This window comes from Panthera tigris, chromosome X (genome assembly GCF_018350195.1).
Source record: "Panthera tigris isolate Pti1 chromosome X, P.tigris_Pti1_mat1.1, whole genome shotgun sequence".
NCBI classification, from domain to species: Eukaryota; Metazoa; Chordata; class Mammalia; order Carnivora; family Felidae; genus Panthera; species Panthera tigris.
Window position 1 is genome coordinate 125,341,171 of NC_056677.1, and position 19,661 is coordinate 125,360,831.

A 19,661-nucleotide genomic window follows, 5' to 3' on the forward strand; every position below is an offset into this window, starting at 1 on the left:
CTCTCGAGGATGGAGAGGCGCCTTGTGGGTGGGACGTAACTGGGACTTGAGCATCCCGCTCCCCGCGCGGGGTTCTAGCTCCCGTTTCCCACGCTCACGGCTGCAGCTAGAGGGACGTTTCTTGTGCTCCAATCCGGCCCCACGACTCACTAGCTGGATCACTTTGGGCAGCCTACCCAATCTCTCCATGCCTCCTTGCCCTCACCTAATGGGAAATGACGAGAGCGCTTACCTCATTGGGTTGCAATGAGAGAATAATTCCTCTGACAATGCCTGGCACGTACAAAGCACTGTGTAAATGTTCACTATTATGCTGGGCCCTGCTACCTCCCCCACCTCCTCCCCGGCTCTCTTTCATCTTCCTGGAAGGTTCTGTGGCTCCTTCCCTCCCTGTCCACTTGTAAATTTCTTAGTATCTCTCACAGCCCTCAAACTCAATGAGTCTGGCATGAAATTTCACCACCCATCTGCCCCCAGACCTCCAACGCCCCCATCCCTGCGACCTGTTGTTCAGACGAGGCGGGCAGCTGCTGTCAGCTCCATCCTGTCCGGAGCCTCTCCCTCCTCTGTGCCCTGTCTGGCCACGTTCTGGAGACAGGGATCAAGAGGCAAGTCTAGAGACAGGGAGACCCAGGGCCCTGACAGGACACAACTGCAGTCATCTGAGTGACAGCCAAGGGCTCTCAGCTCTGTCCCAGGAGGCGGGGGGACGCAAGAGTGTAAGTTAACAGAAAAAGACCCCAGCCCGACTTTGTGGGGGCAGGGCCTGATTCCCTACTGAATGCTTTGGAATTGCAAGCTATTCTGAGGACCCAGCACCTTGGAACTGAGCTGAAGAGACACGCAGGGCACCACAAGGCCCCTTCCCCTGTCCAGCATGGCTGCTGCCTTGGGCCCTTCTGGCAGCTGAAGGCTATAGGGGCTTTGGGTGTTTTGGGTTTTGTTTTTTTTTTTTTGTCTCTTTTTGTTTTTGTTTTTCTTTCTTTCTTTTTTAAAAATTTCATTTCAATCACAGCTCCAGCTCAGACATTCAAATTCTTGTGGGTTTTTCTGTGGATCTTTCCTAGGACTGGGGAATTTGGCGGGAGAAACCACAGCAGTGTGGCGGCCTCCCCCACCCTCCCCATATCCTCTGCTCCTACGGATCAGGAAGAAACCAGCTCCTGTGTATTCTGGAAGAAAATTCCCCTTCTCCACCCAGCCCGATGGAGCCAGTACTCCTCTAAGCAGCCCTTCCCCAAACTCAGCAGCTCTGTCCATGGCATGGGGTGGGATGTGGAGGGGTTGGCAGGGCCTCGAAGGAAGAAAACCATCTTGAGAGGTCAAGGGGTCCATCCCCCTCCATGAGGGACGTGCTGGCTGGCCCTCAGCTCGCGGAGATGGCTGCTGAAGACACAGCAGCAGGCCGCAGCCTCCCTGTGCACACCACCCCTAAATCATGGTGCCTCCCAAGCTTCCTCCACTGGAAAGGCTGGAGGCTGGGCTGGGAACAGAGGCTGCTGGGCCCCTCAGGGAGGGGGGAAAGAAGGGGCCAGCTGGTAGAAGCGTCTGGAAACTTGGACTCAAGCTCAACACAAGGAAGCACCTCTCCCAGAAGACACTGTCTAAACACTGGCTGGCTGCCTGGAAAGGGAGAGCACTCCCTGTCTTGGGAGGTGTGCAAGCCCAGAGAGGTGGGTAGGGATGTGAAAGGGTGGATAACTAGAGTAAAGAAGGAGAGTGCAGCCCTCTGAAGGGCACTCCTGCCCAAATCGCCTGTCTAGGAAGGAGGCTTTGGTGCATCAGGGGCCAAAAATGAGGCTGAAGGACGCATCCACCTAGGAGGGGGTTGGGTAGGGGTAGGGGGTCAGTGGAGAGTGCGGGTCCCCAGGCGGACCTAGGCACTTCGCGCAACAAGAGCCAATCTCCTGATCGTGGGGGAAACTTGGCCATGGGTCCCAGCGGGGCCTCAGCCATGTGTCAGTACTTGGAAAACAGGTTGGAAAATGAGGCCAGTTGACAGGCACTGGCCCCACTGTACCAGGGATGGGCTGGCGGGCAGTGGAGGCCAAGGCGGTCAGCCACGTGAGGCACCTCGCCTTGTGCAGTGGGCACAGAAACGTAAGCCAAGCAGATGCCCTCACCCACTGGCCTCCCTGCCCTGGGGCAGCAGCTGTTGGCGGGAGGTATGCAGGACATCCGGCAACAGGAGGGTCCGTGAGAGCATCTCCACTGCAATGTTCAAGCCGTCCTTAGCAACAGACCCCAGGGCTCGGGGGGAGCCTTAACCAAGGCCCCCCTCCCCCAGCAGACACCGCCAATCACAGGAAGCTGGAGTTCAAAGGTTTGCCTCTCCATCAAGGAAGAGAAAGCAGACTGGCTTCTGCTGCATCTGACAGGGGCCGAAGGCCTTGTTCCCTAGAAACTCCTGCCCCCGAAAGAGGGGTGCCTTTGAGGGACGGAGGCCCCCTCTAACTCCCTCTCTCCTCACCCCCCTCCTCCTCCCCAGTAGGAAGAGATGGAAAGACTCCTCGCCACGTCCCCTGGTGAGCACCAAAGGCAGGCTCTTGGAGAAAAGGCAAGTGACGAATGTGTGTGACATTTCGGAGGAAGAATTCAGTTCTTCTCCACCCCGTGGGAGAAGTAAGTGGCCGTTCCTGACTCTGGATTTGGGGGCGAAATGAGACAGGGTAACGAGGTCAGGCTGAGGATGGTCTGAGGTGCAGACTTTCCACAGGCGAGGCGAAGGCTGCCTTCTCTGCCCCTCCCTCTCCCCTTCCTCCTTCCCCAGCCTCATTCTTCTGCCCCTGACCGAGCTACCCCACCGCACTGGGCTGTGGGTCACCGCCCACCCTTGTGCCCAGGTCTCGAAGCCAGCCCACAACATGCATGCCAGCCGGGAGCCTGCTCAAAACGAGCCGTCTTCACAGGTGGGAAGGGGGCTGGAAAACCAGAAAGTAAGGGCTTTTGCAAATGAGACCCGGAGGAGCCACAAAGACTGCAGAGACCCCAAACTGCCACATGGGCCACGAGGCCTAAAGGGCTCCTGGAACAAGGGTGATGTTGACTCTCTTTCAGGTGGCTGTCATTCACCCACCTCAGGGCCCTGGGGACTCGCCTGGCCAAGCACACACACTACTGGAGTCTAGTAAGTCCAGAGGACTCCAGAGCTGCCACTACGGGCCCGACAGATGTGAGCCTGCCACAAGTACTGGGTGGATGAGGCTGTCAACCTAGGAGCTGACTGATGACCATCCATTCGAGAATGCTGTCATTCTACACCTCTGTGTGGACACCGAGAGTCTGGCACATGAGGGTGGGGAGGCTGTCCTGGGAACTTGGCATTCCTCTTCCTATCCTTTCTGGTCCCTGTGCTGGGGAAGGGACCATGGCAATAGAAGGCAGGGGCAGCTGGCTCCCTGCCCACAGGAACACTAAGGAAACCTCGGCCTGCCTTAGGCCTCCTGATTCAGAGCCTCGGCCTCACCTCCCGCTGCTGAGGGGCCCTCAGAGCCGAGGGGACGCTGGGACTTCCGAGGCCACAGCGTCCTGCAAGGGCACACTTCACATGCCTAGAACCCAGATCAGATCTCAGACTACTCCTAGGGTCTGTGAGGTCCGTCCCCTCTGCAGGCATTTCTGGGGGTGTAGACGGAGCCAGGCTGCGTATTTGGGGGTGGACCCATGACTCGTGAGGCTGATCCTAGCCCCCATAGATCCGGGGGTGAGAATGAACAACGTCGAGTGCGGGGGAGGGGGGGGGGCCATGGTCAGGGTCTTCACTTTCCTTCTTGAGCCAGGCTCTAAAAATGGGGTGGGGAGGGGGGCCCCTGGAGGCCTTTGGGATCCCAGCTCCAGGTCTCATGCTCCCCATCTGCAGCGGCCCAGGCCGCGATGCGATGTGCCGCCCTGGTGAGGGGTGGGGGGTGGCCGCGCTGTGCTGACGACAGTGCTCAGTGGAGGCAGGGGCGGAGGGGCGGGGGAGGGGGCGGCCCCACACGCGTGTGGGGGCTCAGTCGCCCCAGGCAGCAGAAGAGGAAATGGCGGGCGGGATGGCCCCCTCCGTAGGGAGACACTCGGGTCTAGACGGCTTGGCAAAGCCAGCAGGGCTGAGTCACATGCGTCTGGAGCTGGAGATGCAGGCGCCAGGACTGGAACACGACCGTGCCCACTCCGGAGGGCCAGGCGGGGGAGGGGCGCTCAGCCTCGTCTTCCCGGTGCCAGGCCTCCAGCTGGCACCCAGCCTTGCTCCCTGCCTGAGGCCCCTCAATGCCCACCTGGCAGTCGAGCGGGGCCCAAGTTATTGGTAGGAACCAACTGAGTTTTCGGCGTGGCCGTGCTCCCTCAACCCGGCCGCAGCAGCCTCCTGGGACCTTTGTGCCCCAAAGGCCCCCTTGTTGCACTCCACCCCCTCCGGCCCACCTTCTACAGGCACCTTCCCCCGGGGAAGCTGAAGGTGATGGCCCCTCTACCTGACTGCCAGTGCACCTCGCTCCCCACCACCCCATCCGCAGCCATCGTGGTCCTGCTCGGGGTTCTGTGTTCCCCTTCCCTCCTTCTCCTTTCTCTGTCTCTCTGCCTCTCTCTGTCTCTGTCTCTCTTGCCCTCCCCTTACCTCTTGTCCTCCCTCCTCCTTCACTCACTCAGGAACACCAGGTCTCTGGATGGGCTGATGTATTTAGTGCTCACAAAAGCATCTGCAAAAAAAGTTGTTTAATTGGGACCAGATCCTCTGAGGTTTTAATGGCATTAAAACAAGATGGGTTTTCTCTGGGGAAGAAACTGCTGGCAACAGGAAGAGGGCACAGAAAGTTTGGCTTTTTTTCTTCTCAAAGCTTGAAGGGGAAAAAGGCCCCTGCACCTTTCTTTATATACTCTAGATGTGTGAGCGTGCACCCTGAGAGTGCGTGCCACACTTTCCCATCGACAGAGCCGGGCACCCACGTGTGTTTGCACCTGCACACAGGCACACACGTCAGCGCTGGTTTCCATGTTACTTGAACACGAAATGGAAGACTCAAGGACAGGGCTGTTCCCTTATTCCCACGGTCACCCCAAGGGTGTGTCTTTGGCTGCAGAGCCACTGTCCCTCCGTGGTTCCTTGCAGAAGGCCTGGTCTATAGTGGGGGCTTGACGCACTTATCAAATAACAGATAGAGGGAGGGCTGGACCAGCAGCCCAGATCTTGGCCCCGAGCTTCAGATTCATCCACGGAACTGCCTTCTAGATATCACCGCCTGGCTGTCTCCTCACCAACCTCACACCTGACCGGATCGTGAGGTAGATTCCTGAGCTTCTGCCCCAGGCTCACTCCCCCCTCAGCCCTTCCGCCACCGGCAGCGTCTACCTGGAGCCAGCCACCTTCCCCTCTCCCCCAGACTGCCTCCCCTAGCTGCCTCTGCCCTGCCTGCCTCTTCTCCCTCATGGCCCCACCAAGTCTGTGCTCCGGCCTGCAGCCTGTGAGATCGTTTTATAATGGAAGTCAGATCATGTGACTCCTCTGCTCAGAAGTCCACGGTGGCTCCCTGTTTCCTTCAAGGTTATAGGCGAGATCGGCCCGCCATCCATAGACTGCCCTATCAAGCTAGCCCTCCTGCCCTTCCCAGCCTCACCCCTCACTCGGCCTGCTGGTTCTCAACTTGGGCCACACCCCTTTCTGCCTCGCGGCCTTGCTCTGGCCATCCTTCCCGTGGGGAGGACTCTGCTGGAGCTCTGCTTGCGAGGCTTTCTGCTCTTCATTCACATCTCCGCCCAGATGTCACTGTCTCACAGTCCTCATCTGATCCCCTGTCCCTCCAGTCACCGCGGCCAGTCTCTTTCCTTCTGATGGGGGTCCCTGTGCTCCCCCACTACACGGCCAGCCGGGGGAGCACAGGGGAGGTGGCTGTGTGGCTCCCGCGTGGGGCCCGGCCCACAGCAGGGGCTCAGGAATGTTCCCCGAGCGAAGAATCCATTTTCCAATCCTCCCTTGATGGGAGGAGAGCTCTCAGCTGTGCAGTTCTGAGGAGGCCTGAGAGATGAGGGGTGTTGCTTTGGCATCCTCCCGGCCACCGATTGGAGCCCCAACTGATGAAGGTATGTGTGCGCCTGGGTGTGCACGAGTGTGTGGACAGTGGGCCACGTGGAAGGTAAGGGCAGGAGGAGAAGAACCAGGAGTCCGTTCCTTGCCCGTAGAATCCCAGGGTTGTGCAGCTAGAAGCAACCTCAGATTCTAGAACTCTGTAAGGAGCCCACACCCACCACATTAAGACGGAAAGACCGAGGCCTTGAGCACAGAGACTCGCTCCCGACATCACATGGCCAGTCTGTCCAGGGCAGAGCCGTGAGCCCAAAACTCTTTCCAGCAACCCCCAGGCTGTATCCCTAGTTCCTGGAAAATCCCGACACCCCTCCCACCCCGCGCTCCAGACACTAGGCCCAGGGTTAGTGTTGGCCGGGGGCCCTGCCTGTCCCAGCCCAAGTCCACGAGTGAGCTCTGTGTGTAGGAGGGGTGGGCGTGGGAGAGCACCTCAGGTTCTGCTGAGCACCCCCCACCCCTGCAAGCTGGCTTTGCTCTCTGGGAGTTTTCTCAAGGTCCCCATGATGTCCAGGTGCCCCAAGACTGACCAGAATAGGTGGCCAGGTGGCCACTGGGTCCCCAGCGCAGGAAGGACAGCAGGACAGAACTCCACGGGAGCTGGGGAACTGAGAGGGCCCAGGCCTCGCCCCTTCCTGCCTAGGTGGGTAGAAGCGGGGTCCCTCCCTCCTCCAGACTGCTGTGCCAGAGAAACCTGGGAGCAGGCTTCCTCCCACCCCCAGCCCAGCTAATGGGAACCAGATGGCAGGATGTTTAGTCAGCGCCTGGGGAGCGGCACGAACAGGGGAAATGGGTTGGGGGCCAGGATTCCAGAATCTATCCCCAGGCAGGGGGAGGGTCAAAGCAAGGGCTCCTGCCACAGTCCCGGTCAGACTCCAGGGGCCCACTTTGGGAAGGGTCCTACCCCTCCTCAGGCAATGCCTGGACCGGGAGACAGGAGGCCCAGCCTCCAGCATCTGACCTGGGCAAGCCCTACCCCCCTCTTGGTTCCTTCTCTGTACTGGGGAGGCTGGGAGCACTCAGACTTCCAGGATCCCCGCCACACCTGCAGCCTCCATTGCCTGAGTGCTCCTGCCCCCCAGAGCCTTAGCAGACCACCAGCTCAGGACATCCTGTGTCCCCCAGGGCCACACAGGCACACTGATGGCTTCATCTCTGGCTCCCAACGTAGTTGCTCATGCTCAGTCCACAGACAGTCTCTGTCTCTAGTCTGTGTGTGGCACAGTCCCAGATTCAGGCCATAAACCAGAGCCCTGGATGGGAGAAGGGAGAGGGTGCCAGCGGCCCCCGTGTGCTTCATATGGGACTGTGAGCTGGCACGGGGGCTCCTTGAGGGCAAAGGCGCAAGCGTGCGAATGCTGAGGAGCCCGGTGAAGACCCTCTTGCTGGAGACTTCCGCCCTGACCCACCCCCACCCCCTCCTGCATCTCACACCACCCCCAGCCCCGTAGCCCTGGACAGAGACCTGGAACCCCAGATGGTGGTGGGAAGCTCCTTCCAGATGGCCCTTCTTGGCCCTGCTCCCCCCTCCCTGCACCCTCCCCCAGTTTCCCCCTCTCCCCTCCACCCAAGCCTTGCCCACAATTAACTCATTTTTTCAGATTGCTTCCAAACATAAGTCAACGCTGGACAGAGCTGTAGGAAAAGCTTCCTCAAAGCTGGCCCCAAAAAGCCATGTGGTGAGACGGGGCCTCTTTGCCAGCCCCCACCCGCCCGCCCTCGGCTCTCATAGCGGGGCCTGGGGCTGGGGCCCTCTGAGGGTTGGCCCGGAGGCCTGTGGTCAGATACCCCCTTCTTCGGCTCACGCTCCGCCCCATGGCCCCTTCCCTCGGGCCCGGCTTCCTTTCCCCCTGGTCCACAGGTGTCCCTCTGACCAAGAGGGGAGGCGTGAGGCCTAGAGGCATCTTGGGAGTGCCCGATGACGGTGGTCACACTGGGACCCGGCAGCCCCTGGTTCACACGCAGTTTACAGTGGGGGTGGTGGCACAGCTAGGGAGGCTGCAGGACGGGTAACTGTCCCCGCCACCGACTTTTTCCAGAGGAGAAAATGGAGGTCTGGAGGGAAGGGAGCTGCCTAGAGGTAGTCAGGGAGCTGGAAGGGGGACCAGCCTGAGGCGGGCCTTGTGCCCAGGTGGCACTGGAGCCCCAAGGGCTGGGGTCCATGCTCGCCACCCTAACTCTGCCCAAGTGTGGTTTCCTCCGGAATTGGGAGGCCTCAGCACTGGCGCCCATGGCAGAAGCCCACAGGCTTGGCAGGTTCCAGGCGGCCCTGGCACCTGCCCCCTATCCCGGGGACCCAGGAGGCCCTGAGGCCTGCTGCTTGCAAGGCCCGGCCCCTCTCCTTTCCCGGCCATGGACGGAGGACCTGGCAGCCTGGGGTGGGCGGCTTGCCCTGTGGTGGGCCTCACAGGCCCACTGTGTGTGCAGACAGAAACCCCATTCATGGGGGCCACTGGGCCTGGTCCAGTGGAGAATAAACGCGGGCCTTACAGCAAGAGACCAAGAACACTCAAGTCCAAGAAAAACTCAATCTCTCTTTCTCTTCAGGTGGGAAAAGAGGACGTTGGGGGAAGTTGGGGGCAAGGGTAGGAGGGTATTTGTTTGGGGGGGGCCTTCCTGGGGGAGGGCTGGGTCAGGGAGGCTCGGAGCACTGCCGCCAGGGCCAAGAACCTAGGGAGCGGGACTGCTCGTGTCCCATCCTGCTGTGGCTACCGCTTTCACCTCTCCCAGCTATTCACGCCCTCTCTGGGCCCAGGAGGCCTGCACGGCCCAAGAGAAGTGGCCATGAAGAGTATGATGTTCCAGTCCCGGCTCTTTGGGTGGGGTGCTGCCCTGGAGGGGTCCTGGCCAGGCAGGCACCGCCGACTCCCATGCGCATGCCGACCTTACAGCCGCCACCGCCCAGCCAGCCAGGGCCCCCCAACGGTGAGTAGGTGGCACCAGCAGGAAGACTCTGGCAAGCGGGGAGCAGTCTGCCTTGTTATTAGAATTCCCCCCCCAACCCTGAGGCTGGTGCAGGAGAGAAAGCTGGTCACCCCAAGGCTGCCCGCCTGGTACTCACCTTGAGGGTTTCAGCAGGAGCTAGGAGGGACCCAGGGGCCTCAGGGAACCCTCTCTGGAGGGCAAGGAGGAGTTACAGACTCTGGGAGGCCTGGTGCCTGTAGCCCAGGGTGAGGGCAGGGGGAGGAAAGACACCCCCCTAGGAGGGGCCCCAGCAGATGGGGCTGGAATAACGGATCCAGCTTTGCTGGTTGGGGAGCCAGCTGCCCCGAGTCCTACTGAGGAGACCTGGAGAAGTGTGGGAGGCTGAAAGTGGCGGACTCAGGGCTTGGGTGGGATGGCATAATGGGCCCCAGTAGACCAGCTATGGTGTGACCTTCGTCCCATATGCCAGTGGTTGGCACCGTACTTGGCCGCCCCACCCCAAGGCCTGAGGGCGGGATGAGAGAAGCAGTGGGTGGGCCCAGGCCCCCACCCCCCGCAGATAGCAGGATCTGCAAGGGAGGCCCATGGTCAATGTCACCATGTGTTAGAGAGGAAGGAGGCAGGCAGGGTGACCCGCTGGCCACTGGCCTGCTTGTGACATTGAGCAGCACTGTTTCACTCTCTCTCTCTCTCTCTCTCTCTCTCTCTCTCTCTCTCTATTTCTCTCTCGTGCTTGGGGTCCCCCACTCTGGGGCTATGAAAAGGCGTGCGGGAGACCAAGGAGTCTCTGATACTTGGTAGCCTGGGAGCGGCAGGGGTGGGGGGTCTATGACAGAAGGCTGCAAAGTCCTGAGGGCAGGAGAGAGAGGCAGAAGTGAGGCCTAGGCAGAGAGAGGAGGGAGGTGGACCAGCCTGTGACTGGTCTCCCCACTAAGGAAGGAGGTGTGGCCTCAGCCACACAGGGGTCCCAGCCAACTGAGCCCACACTGGCTCCTTCTGCAGATCAGGTGCGACCCACCTTCGGGAACCGTGGCCTGGACCAGCCACAGGTGCAACCCACTTCCAAGGAAGGAGCCCACAAAGCCCCCGCCCAGCCCCCAGCACCCAGCTCGAAGGCCCCTGCAGGCCAAAGCTGGCTCAGAGGGAGGAGTCACCCCGAACAGCCTGGGAGCAGGAGTGGGGTCACAACAAGGGGCCCAGCAGCAAGCAGGCCCAGCCACAGGCCATAGCCAAAATGAGGGCTGAAGCAAGGCCCCAGGTCACCAAGCTCAGACCCTTTCAGGCCAGTGGGGCCTCCCGAGCCCAAGAAGGGACAGTGGCCAACACGGAGGGCCAGGGCAGGAAGGCAGGAGGCCAGGCACCCAGGCGATAGGGCCCAAAGCCCAGAAGGCCCCCCAAAGGTGAGAACCGGCCAGGACAGGTAGCCCCCAGATGGAGCCTGCAGGGGGTGATGGGGCTGTGCCTGAATCTCAAGTGGCTGAGGCTTGGTCACACATCTCCCAATCATACCAGCGTCACCAGCCTCTCGGGCCCCCACCCTGCTGTCAGTGTGCCCAAGCTGAGTGGCCCTGCGTACAGGGCCCCGGGCGAGCTCCTGTCCCTCAGCAGGCCCCTGTTGCTACATGACCAGGCTGGGGCTGTGTCTGTTGTCCTCTAGGGGCCTTCCACCAACCTGGCTCAGGGGGCCGGCATCGAAAGAAGGATCATGGCCAAGGCCAAGGTGGCCGCGGCACCAAGAAGACCACAGGCCACGGGCAAAAAAGGCCTAGAGGCAGGCACAAGCACGGGTTCACGGACCTGGGCACCTCACAGCAGGCCATGCCATCCCTGCTGGCCTCCTGCCTCCTGACCCAGGAAGCCATCACCCGCAGCAATGTCAAGATGAAACACGTCCCTGCCCTGACTGACCCTGGCCTAGCCATGCTCCACCTGGCAGGTCGGTGACCCCTTTCCTCCACACTCACCCTTGTGGCAGGAGTAAGAAGGCCACGCACTTGGGGTTCTCCTCTAGTGGGTCCTCGGCCACTGTGGCTGCAGCATCGCTATGCCTGGAAATGGCCCACCTACATGTGCGTCCCGGTTAGCAGTGAGAAGATGCCCCGATGCCCAAGAGCCAGCTCCTCCGGTCCATGTTGGGGAGGCACCGAGTGGCAGAGGGGAGGGGGACAAGGGAGCGCGGAGTCCAGCTGCCCTGTGTCTGCACAGAGCATGAAATGGCCAAGATCCCATCCCGCACGTTCCCTGGGCTGCCAAATCTGCGGCGGCTGGACCTGAGTCAGAACAAGCTGGATGCCCAAGGCCTGCACCCCTGTGCCTTCAAGGTGTGCAGCACCCTTCCGCTTGTGCTCCCGGGAGGAGGGCCGGCAGGTCTGAGATGGCTCCAGGCGGCCACCGCGCCTCTCCCCACCCTGCCTGGGGGGATCAGGCCCGCAGGAGGCACTGCACAGACCACCCAGCATGGTGGGCTTCAGTGATTTGGGACAACACGGTCCACAACTGGGTGTGGAGAGCAGCGCGGATCCTCGGGCCCCCACAAGGAATCCTTGCGTCCCCACAAGAAGTTCTGGGAGAAACCGAGCAGCGATTCTCAAAACCCGCAGACAGACCTGCTCCAAGCCGCAGTGCAACCAGATAGGTGTCCCTCGGGCAGAATCAGCCCAAAGCCATGCCCAGAAGGCCTAGCCTGCCTAGTGGCACCGTGGTCCCCAGCCCCCTCTTCCCCTGCCCCCCAGAATCTGACACGGCTGAAGCTGGATGGGAACTCTCTGTGCACAGTGCCAGCCCTGCAGCAGCTTTCAGAGTGTGGGGGTGGGCCCTGGGGGCAGGGGTTGACAAAGCCAGGCCTGGGAAGGGGGGCAGGGGGCGGGGGGGGGGGCGGTTGGTGAGGCAGAGGAGAAGTGCGGGCGAGGGGAAGGCCGCCCGGGGCAGCCTGGCTGGAGGACAGAGGAGGGAGGACTGGCTGGGACAGTGGCCCTGGCCTCTAGGAGCTACACAGGGAGTTCCCAGGGGGCCCCCAGACCCCTGCAGTCAGGTCACATGCCCCTCCGCCCACCCGCCCTGCAGGGCTCAGCCGGCTGCTGACGCTGGAGGTGGAAGGGAAACAGCCGCAGGATGGCAACATCTCATCCCTGGCCTTTCAACCCCTACACAGCCTGCTCTATCCGGGGCTGGACTGAAACTGTCTGCGGACCATCCTACCTGGCCTGCCAGCCTCCCTGCAGGTGAGCCAGTGGGTACAGCTGCCCATGAGGATAGTTTTAAAGATAAACCCACAGAGCCTCGGAGCCAGAGGGCCTCTCCTCTGACTGACCTAACCTTCCTGAGGCCCACAGTCGGGCCTTGAGGACCGTCTTGGACCTTGAGGACCGTCTTGGACCTTCTGGGTGTCCCTGAACAAGGCTCAGGCCCGCCCTGGGCCACCTGGCCCCCCTGTGCTGGATGGTGCTCTTTGAGGCTGTGAGGAGCCCTGGCACAGCTGGCAGGTGTTGCTGGGATCCTCTGCAAGATGGCCATGGCCCTGAGAGGGACAGACATGGCGACACCTGCAAGGGGATAGGGAGCCAGACCAGGCAGGTGGGCCCCTCACCCTCACCCTCAGCCCCGGCCCTAGGAGCTGTACCTGGGCACCAGTGTCGTCAAGGAGGCGACAGAGGGCTTGCTGAACCACAGACTCGGCGTACTGGTGCTCTGGGAGGACCTCCTGTCACCCCATGCTTGGATTGACCTTCTGAGAGCGCTGCCGCCCACCCTGGCACTGCGTGAGCTTTACCCCGACGGGCACACAGATGCCCGAGAGGGAGGATTCACTCAGAAGGACCCAGAGAGTCACAAGGAGGGGTGGCTCCATTGCTTTCGGGCCTGGTCTCAGGTGGGTCACCTGGGTCATCTGCCTCCCTGCTCAGGGCTCAAGGTGACCTGGGCCCTGAGCCACCCACCTGCTACTCCAAGAGTTTCCTCTGTCCCTCCCACCCAGCAAGATCCCCAAAGCCACAGAAACCCCTTCCTTTGCTGGGAATTGCCCTGTAGGCCCCCAGCCAGCTCCCCTGGGAGGTGGCGTGGGCAGGGACAAAGGGGCAGCAGGGGCAGCGGGAACTGGCCAGAATGAGATCAGCTAGGAGGTGACAGGGCAGGAAGGTGCATGGAAGAGGTGGTGGGCACGGGAAAGAACAGCGTGTGGGTGTCCTGGGGCATACCAGACAAATGCCACATACGGGGTAGCTTAAGATAACAGAGATTTCTACTCCCACAGCTCTGGAGGCCCGAAGTCTAAAATCGAGGCGTTGACAGGGTCACACTCCCTCCACAGGCTCTAGGGCACAATCCTTCCTCGCCTCTTCCAGCTTGGTGGCCCCGCGTGTTCCTTGGCTTATGACCACACCACTCTAGTGTTGGCCTCCGTTGTCACATGGCCTTTTCCTCTGTGTGTCTCTGTGTCTGTCCTCTTTTGTCTCTTATAAGGACACTTGTCATTGAATTTAGGGCCCTCCCTAATCCAGGATGAGCTCGTCTTGAGATCCTTCGCTTACATAGGCAAAGACCCTTTTGCCAAATAAGGTCATGTTGACAAGTTCGGGGCAGACGTATATTTGGGGGCTACTATTCACCCCACTACGGGAAGGGTCCAGAATGAGTCCTTATGATCTGGTTTGGACAACTGGGTGGAGGTGCCAGCAGAAGGGATCCTGGAGGAGACTCGGCTCTTACAGGCACTGCCTAAGGAGTAAGGACGTGGTCCTGGGAGCAAGCAGCAGGAGGGCTGGGAAGTACAATCCGTGGGGTCTGGTGACCGCCATGGCAGGGCAGGGGGTGGTAGGCAAGGGTCAACAGACACTCCAACCGTACATTCCAGGGACCAGAGCCTCCCGCCCTGTACCCTCATGTTCCAGGAAAATGTTACCAGGACGTTTGGGTTTAATTATTCTTTTTTCCTCCCCCCCCCCCTTGCCAAGGGGGCAAAGGAAAGCAGACAGCAGCCTAGGGAGGGGCCTCCCAGCCGCTGTTCCACTCCCACCACGGGGACTGGGCAGGGGGCCGGCGGCCGGTCAAGGCCTGCTGGCACCGCCCCGCTTTCCTCTGGCTGGTGGAAGAGGAGGGGGCCCCTCCGCTGGCAAGGCGGAAGCCCTGGAGCCCCAGCCCCCGTGGGCTGAGGGGCGGCATGGGCCCCAAGGCCAAAGGGCTGGCCCTGCCCACAGGAGCTGGGGATGTCACAGCCCGCGTGGAGTGACCTGGGCTGACGTCCACCCAAGCTGCACCGCCTGCTTCCCTGATCCCTCAGGGTCCCCAGCCGCGGCCCCTGGGAGCCTTAGTTTTCTCTCCGTCCCCATCCGTCTTCTGCTGATCAGGCTGAATGAGACAGGAAGAGGACGAGAGAGTGTAGGGACGAGAGGAAAGGGCTCTGGAGCTGAGCGGGGCAGAGTGGAGACAGACTGAAGTGGGCCAGCACCTGTATCTGCACTGCTTTGTCCCCTGGACGTTTTAGGAGCCCCCGAGGCGGGGGAAGGAGTGGGAGGACGCTGGCCTCACGAGCCCTGTGGTGAACCGGGAAGGGCCCCACCCAGATCCCCTTTTCCCAGCCTCTTCAGACAGAGGAGGACGCAGAAGCCAGACAGGGCCTGGCCTGACTCACGGTCAGGCTGCAGCTGGCCTCCCGGCCCTTCCCGACGGTTGGGAGCTCTGGTGGCCTCTGCCACCTGGGAGCCAATGCCCACTCTCTTCTTGGGTGTGGACCAGGCACCTTGATTTGCGGCTTCGGCTGTGGCTGCGGTTCCTCCTGGGCACCACCGGCTCACCCCACACCTGAACACCCATCCTGCAGGAAGCTGGAGACCCTCGACCTGTCCCACGACCCGCTGGTGCACGTGCCTTCCTTCCGCCACGGGGCCTTCGGCGCCTGCCACCGCACCACAACCGCACGAGCGCGTCCCCGGCTACGCGTTTGCGCACACGAAGCCAGGCCTGGAGTTCCTGTCCCTGTCCCTGTCCCGCGAAAGCCTGTGCACCGGCGGCGTCCCTGGTGTGTGCTTCCTCGGCCTTCGCGCCTCCCTGACCGGGCCGCTGCTGGATAGCAACCAGCCGCGGGCCGTCCCCCGGGGCCTCGGGGGCCTCAGGGGGCTGCAGGGGCTGCGTCGGAGCCACAAGAAGATCAGGTGGGGCTGTACGCCTGTCCCACCACGCTGTCCCACCACACCCCACTGCCAGCCAGGGGAGAGAAGGGCAGCTGAGGCCGGGGGCGGGGGGGCCCTGCCTGGCAGGCGGGCCCATGGGAGGAACCCATCACTGCTCCTATCCGTACCCATCTTGGTTGTCAGGACGGGAGGCCGTGCCCAGTGGTTGGCAGGCCCGGGCAGCCACGGTAGAGGGCTGCAAGCGGCAGAAATCTGGGCAGGGGGTGGCCAAGGGGGAGGTGAGAGGGCCCTGGCCCAGAGACACGAGGGCTGAGCCTCCAGTGGGGAGGTGGCAAGTGGTGGCCGTGACCTGCGTGACCAGCTTCCCTGGGTCTGTTTCTCTCCTCTTGTATGACACCTGCCTCTGCTTTCTGGGGTCTTCACTCCTCCGCTTGACCCTGCCACCCCACTCTATAGACAAGTGCCCCTGAATTCCATCTGTGTGACACTCCAGTGGCTCAGGACTCCAACCTCATCCCCACGCACCTGGAAAACAGCCTTATTGACCGGCGCCGCATCCCGCCCACCGCCTTCTCCTGCATCTGAACCTGCCTCGGCAGCAGCGTGGTCCTCCGGCCCCAGCAGGAGGTGGGGGCTGGGGAGGGATCCTGGGATTCCCACCCCCCACTGCTCCTTAGGACTGGTTGGGGAGGGGGGGGGGCCAGGCCTACGTCCACTTGATCTTTGCACTACTAACAGAAAGATCTAGAAGACCCAGCTGTTTCAGATGCTCCCACTTCCCATTGACTGCTGAGGCCCCTTCACTTAGTAAATGGCCCAGCAGGGTACCACGCTGGTCTGGACTGGAACATAATAAATGCATCTCATTCAAGCCCAGAAGCCTCCATCAGCCTCCCTCTCTCCCTCCTGGATTTAAGCTGCACTTGCGTGCTGGCTGTCTATTGTGCAGGCAGTTAAGAGGGCCTGCTTCTAGAAGCTTCTCCAAGAGCTTCCCCAGCCCCACCCACCCCGGCCAGGGTACTGAAGTCCCCAGTAGCTCAGCCCCAAGCCGTCTGGGGGCCAGGCTCACCTCAGTTGCTCAGGACAGTATCAGTACCTCTCTTCAGGAAGCATCCCCATCCCAGGTGTGGACCGACAGAGATGGGCTCTGCTGGCAAAGCAGGCTGATGTGGAGGCCCCTGGTGCCTGCCCTTCGTCCTAAAGCCACTCACACTCACACCTGTACCAAGGCCGGGGACACCCCGCATCCCTCCTCCCCCTAACCCAGGTCCCAGGGCCCTCACCCTGGTCCCCCGCCCATCCCCGGTGCATACACATCCCCATGCCAGCCTGAGGGTCACCATGGCCCCACCCAAAGCCCTTAGAGGCAGGGGCAGGCATCAAAAGACGTGGGACCCAAATGTACCTTTATAAGACCTGGTACCAGGGAAGGGTAGGGAGTGCTTGGTGTGTGGGAGGCCAGACCTGGCCGGAGATGCTGACCGTCTGGTGGACGAGGCAAATGCACACACCAGCAAGCTGTGAGGGCTCAACCCTGCCGAGCGCCGAGGACAAGACAGGACCGCCGCGCTGGGTGGGGACACGGGCTTTGCGGAGCCCCCTGAAGCCACTGGGGCAGTCCCTCTGCTTGTGCGAGGGGACCACTGGGAGCAGGGTAGGGTCACCAGGTCAGCCTTGACAGCTCACGGTGCCACCATACCTGGTGCTGGGGCGGGTGAGGGGTTGGGGGCGGGGGGCGGGGCACAACCAGCCAAGAGCACAGCTGACCCAGCCCCTGCCCCAAGGGAGTGAGAAGCTCATGGTGGTGTGAGGGCCAGAGAGAGAGCCAAGTGACAGGCATCAAGGATGTGGCAGGAGCAGGACAGGCCCCAGATTTCAGTGCTGCTGGATGTGGGTGGAGTGAAGGAAAAAGGGCACCAAGTCCCCCAGTGCAGACGCCTTGCCCTGCCACCACCTCTGGCTGGGGTCTAGGACTATGAACTGCAAGTCTTATGTGGGTCCCATTCCCGCAGCCAGTCCCCCACCCCCAACCCTCATCCCCACCCCCACCCTGGAATTCTCAGCAGAGAAAGGGCCAGACTCAGGCAGGGGGCGGGGAGAGGCCTGGGAAGCTTGGGGAGTGTTTGCTTTGGACTCATCTTTACATTCCTTCTCCTCCGGGCCCAGGCCCGCAGATATGGCACTTCCTGTTTGGGCTGGGTCAGAGGTCAGCAGCCCTAGAGGCACTGGCCCGATGGGAGGGAGGGCCTGCCTCGTTCCCAGCTCTCATGAACCCTCCTCCCCAGCCAGCCGCCTGGCCTGGGCCCTGCACTCCTGCTCCGGTCAACCCCCGTCCCCTCCTCCCCCATAGTCATAGAGGTCAGGCCCTAGGGAGGCACAGGAAGTTCAAGTTAGGTGACCCCCCCCATCCCCCGTGGGCCTCCCCTTCCTGCTGCTCTTACCTCTACTGAGCAGATGAGGCCAGAGGGCCTGGGAGAAGGGCCACACCCCAAGGCCCACCTGCTTGTCAGGGCGACCTGGCCTTGAGGGACAGAGAAGGGCAAGGGACACAGGAGGCAGGCAGCCCAGGTAGTTACTGGGGTAAATTCCACTTCAGACGGGCAGCTACTTGGCCCTTGGGGCTGTTGTCAGGTGGGCTGAACCCAGGCCTAGAAGCCTGTCCTTGATCTTCCCGAGCAGAGCTGGGCCCAAGACAGCACAGACGCAGCCAGACCCCTAGTGGATGTCTCCCACTGGGCTCCCCAGAAACACACTAGGACTAGGAAGCAAGGGTTAGCTCACAGGGAGTTTACTGGGATGTCTTGGGGCCACCACCTGGGGGAGGGGAGGACAAGAACAGGAGTGGCCCAGGGAGAAGGTGGCCTGTGACTGATGACCGTCCAGGCAATCTCCACGGGGGCTCTGGAGCTGAGCCAGTCCTGAGTGGGGGCAAGGGGACTGGGAGTCCATATAACCCATCATCCTTACGTGGGGCTGCCCAGCGGAGAGTAACATTCTCTCCTGAAGGCACGGGGTGCCGGCAGCTGAAGGCCAGGACCTTCAGTCCTACAGGGGAGATGGCCCAGGCAGCACGGCATGCCCACAGTGGGACATCCCCGGACAGAGCCCCAGCCGGGGGGTGGGGGTGGGGGACAAGTACAGTGTAGCCGAGACCTGCCGGTGCGACCAGGCCCGCCCGTTGCCCTGCACCCACGCCTTCCTCACCGGCATCTCTGACCCCATATCCTCTACTCATGCACGCCAGTGTGGCAGCAATTACTGTGCTCCTGTTCAGGGCAGAGCTGGCTCCACTGGGGCATACGGTGGTGGGCACGGCCCGGAGCGCTGGGCGTCTGAGGGGTGACTGCAGTCAGGTGGCAAGAAGGGCGGCACTCGTCCGCCCTCTGATTGAGACGGGGGTATTGAGGTGGTGGGGGTGACACTGAGGGGAAGGACGGTGGGGACAGTGCAGACCCAGAAGGGGACACCTGGGCCAACAAGTGCAAGCGGTGGAAAATACGGACAGGGAGCAGACGTGTACCCCTTGGGGCCAACCCCCCGTCTCCTTCCCCGGGACCTCAGTGGAATGTTGTCCCACTGCCCAACCCTCCCAGCTACAGGCCCAGAGTCCTGCCCATCGGCTTCCAAATTCTTCTCCGACCTGCCTGCTCCTTTCTTTCCCCGGCGCTCCCAACCGAGGGCCTGCCTCCCGCCCCTTGCCAGGCTCCCTGCTTAGCTTTGGGCACATTTGCTTCCAAGCCTTCCTCCTGCCTCGTACCGTGGTGGCAAGCTTGGTTCACGTCCGGGAGAAACAGGCCCCGGAAGGAGCAAAGGATACGCCAGGCATGGTGTGCCCATGCCTGGGCTCCCCTCCCATCCCTGCCCGTGTAGCAACTGCCACCAGGGCAGCCACGCAGGGCCGATCCAAGAGACGCTGGCCACCCGGCCCCTTCCCCTGTGCCTGCCCTCACCCACTGCCCCCGCTGGAGCCTCCTGGCCCCACAGGCAGCAGGAAGACCCAGGGGCGGGTCCTGGGTGCCGGCCTCCCCCCACCTGGGGAAGACCATGGCAGCCTCCCTGTATCTCACCGGCTTCTTGGGCAGCCCACAGATGCCTCCCTGAAGCACAGCCCCCTGTCCACCTTCCCTCATCTAGCCACACCCCAGACCATGCCTCTCTAAAGATAGCTAGACACAGGCCCAGCCCCCATGGAGACCCCTCCGGGCCCTGAAATTATAGCCCTGACGGCCTGGGGCAGAGAGCCACTGTGTGATTATGTCCTCAGGGGCAGGTCAAAAAAAGCTCTGGCATAGAGAGTGCCAGCTTTCACTGGCCACACCTCAGCTATCGGAGCTGGGAAACTTCCAGATAGTGGAGGCTCGGCTCACTCTGCGGCAGCTCAGTTTCCTCTTGGGCCTGTTCAACATGAGCCTCATCCGGAATGGTTCCTAGCCCCCTGCACCCAGAGGGTCCCCCTGAGCACTTAGGCATGGAACCTCAGGGCTTCAGGATGTTACGACTCCAGCCTCCAGGGACCCTCGAGGTGGGAGGGGCTGCCTCCTGGTGACTGTGGGCCT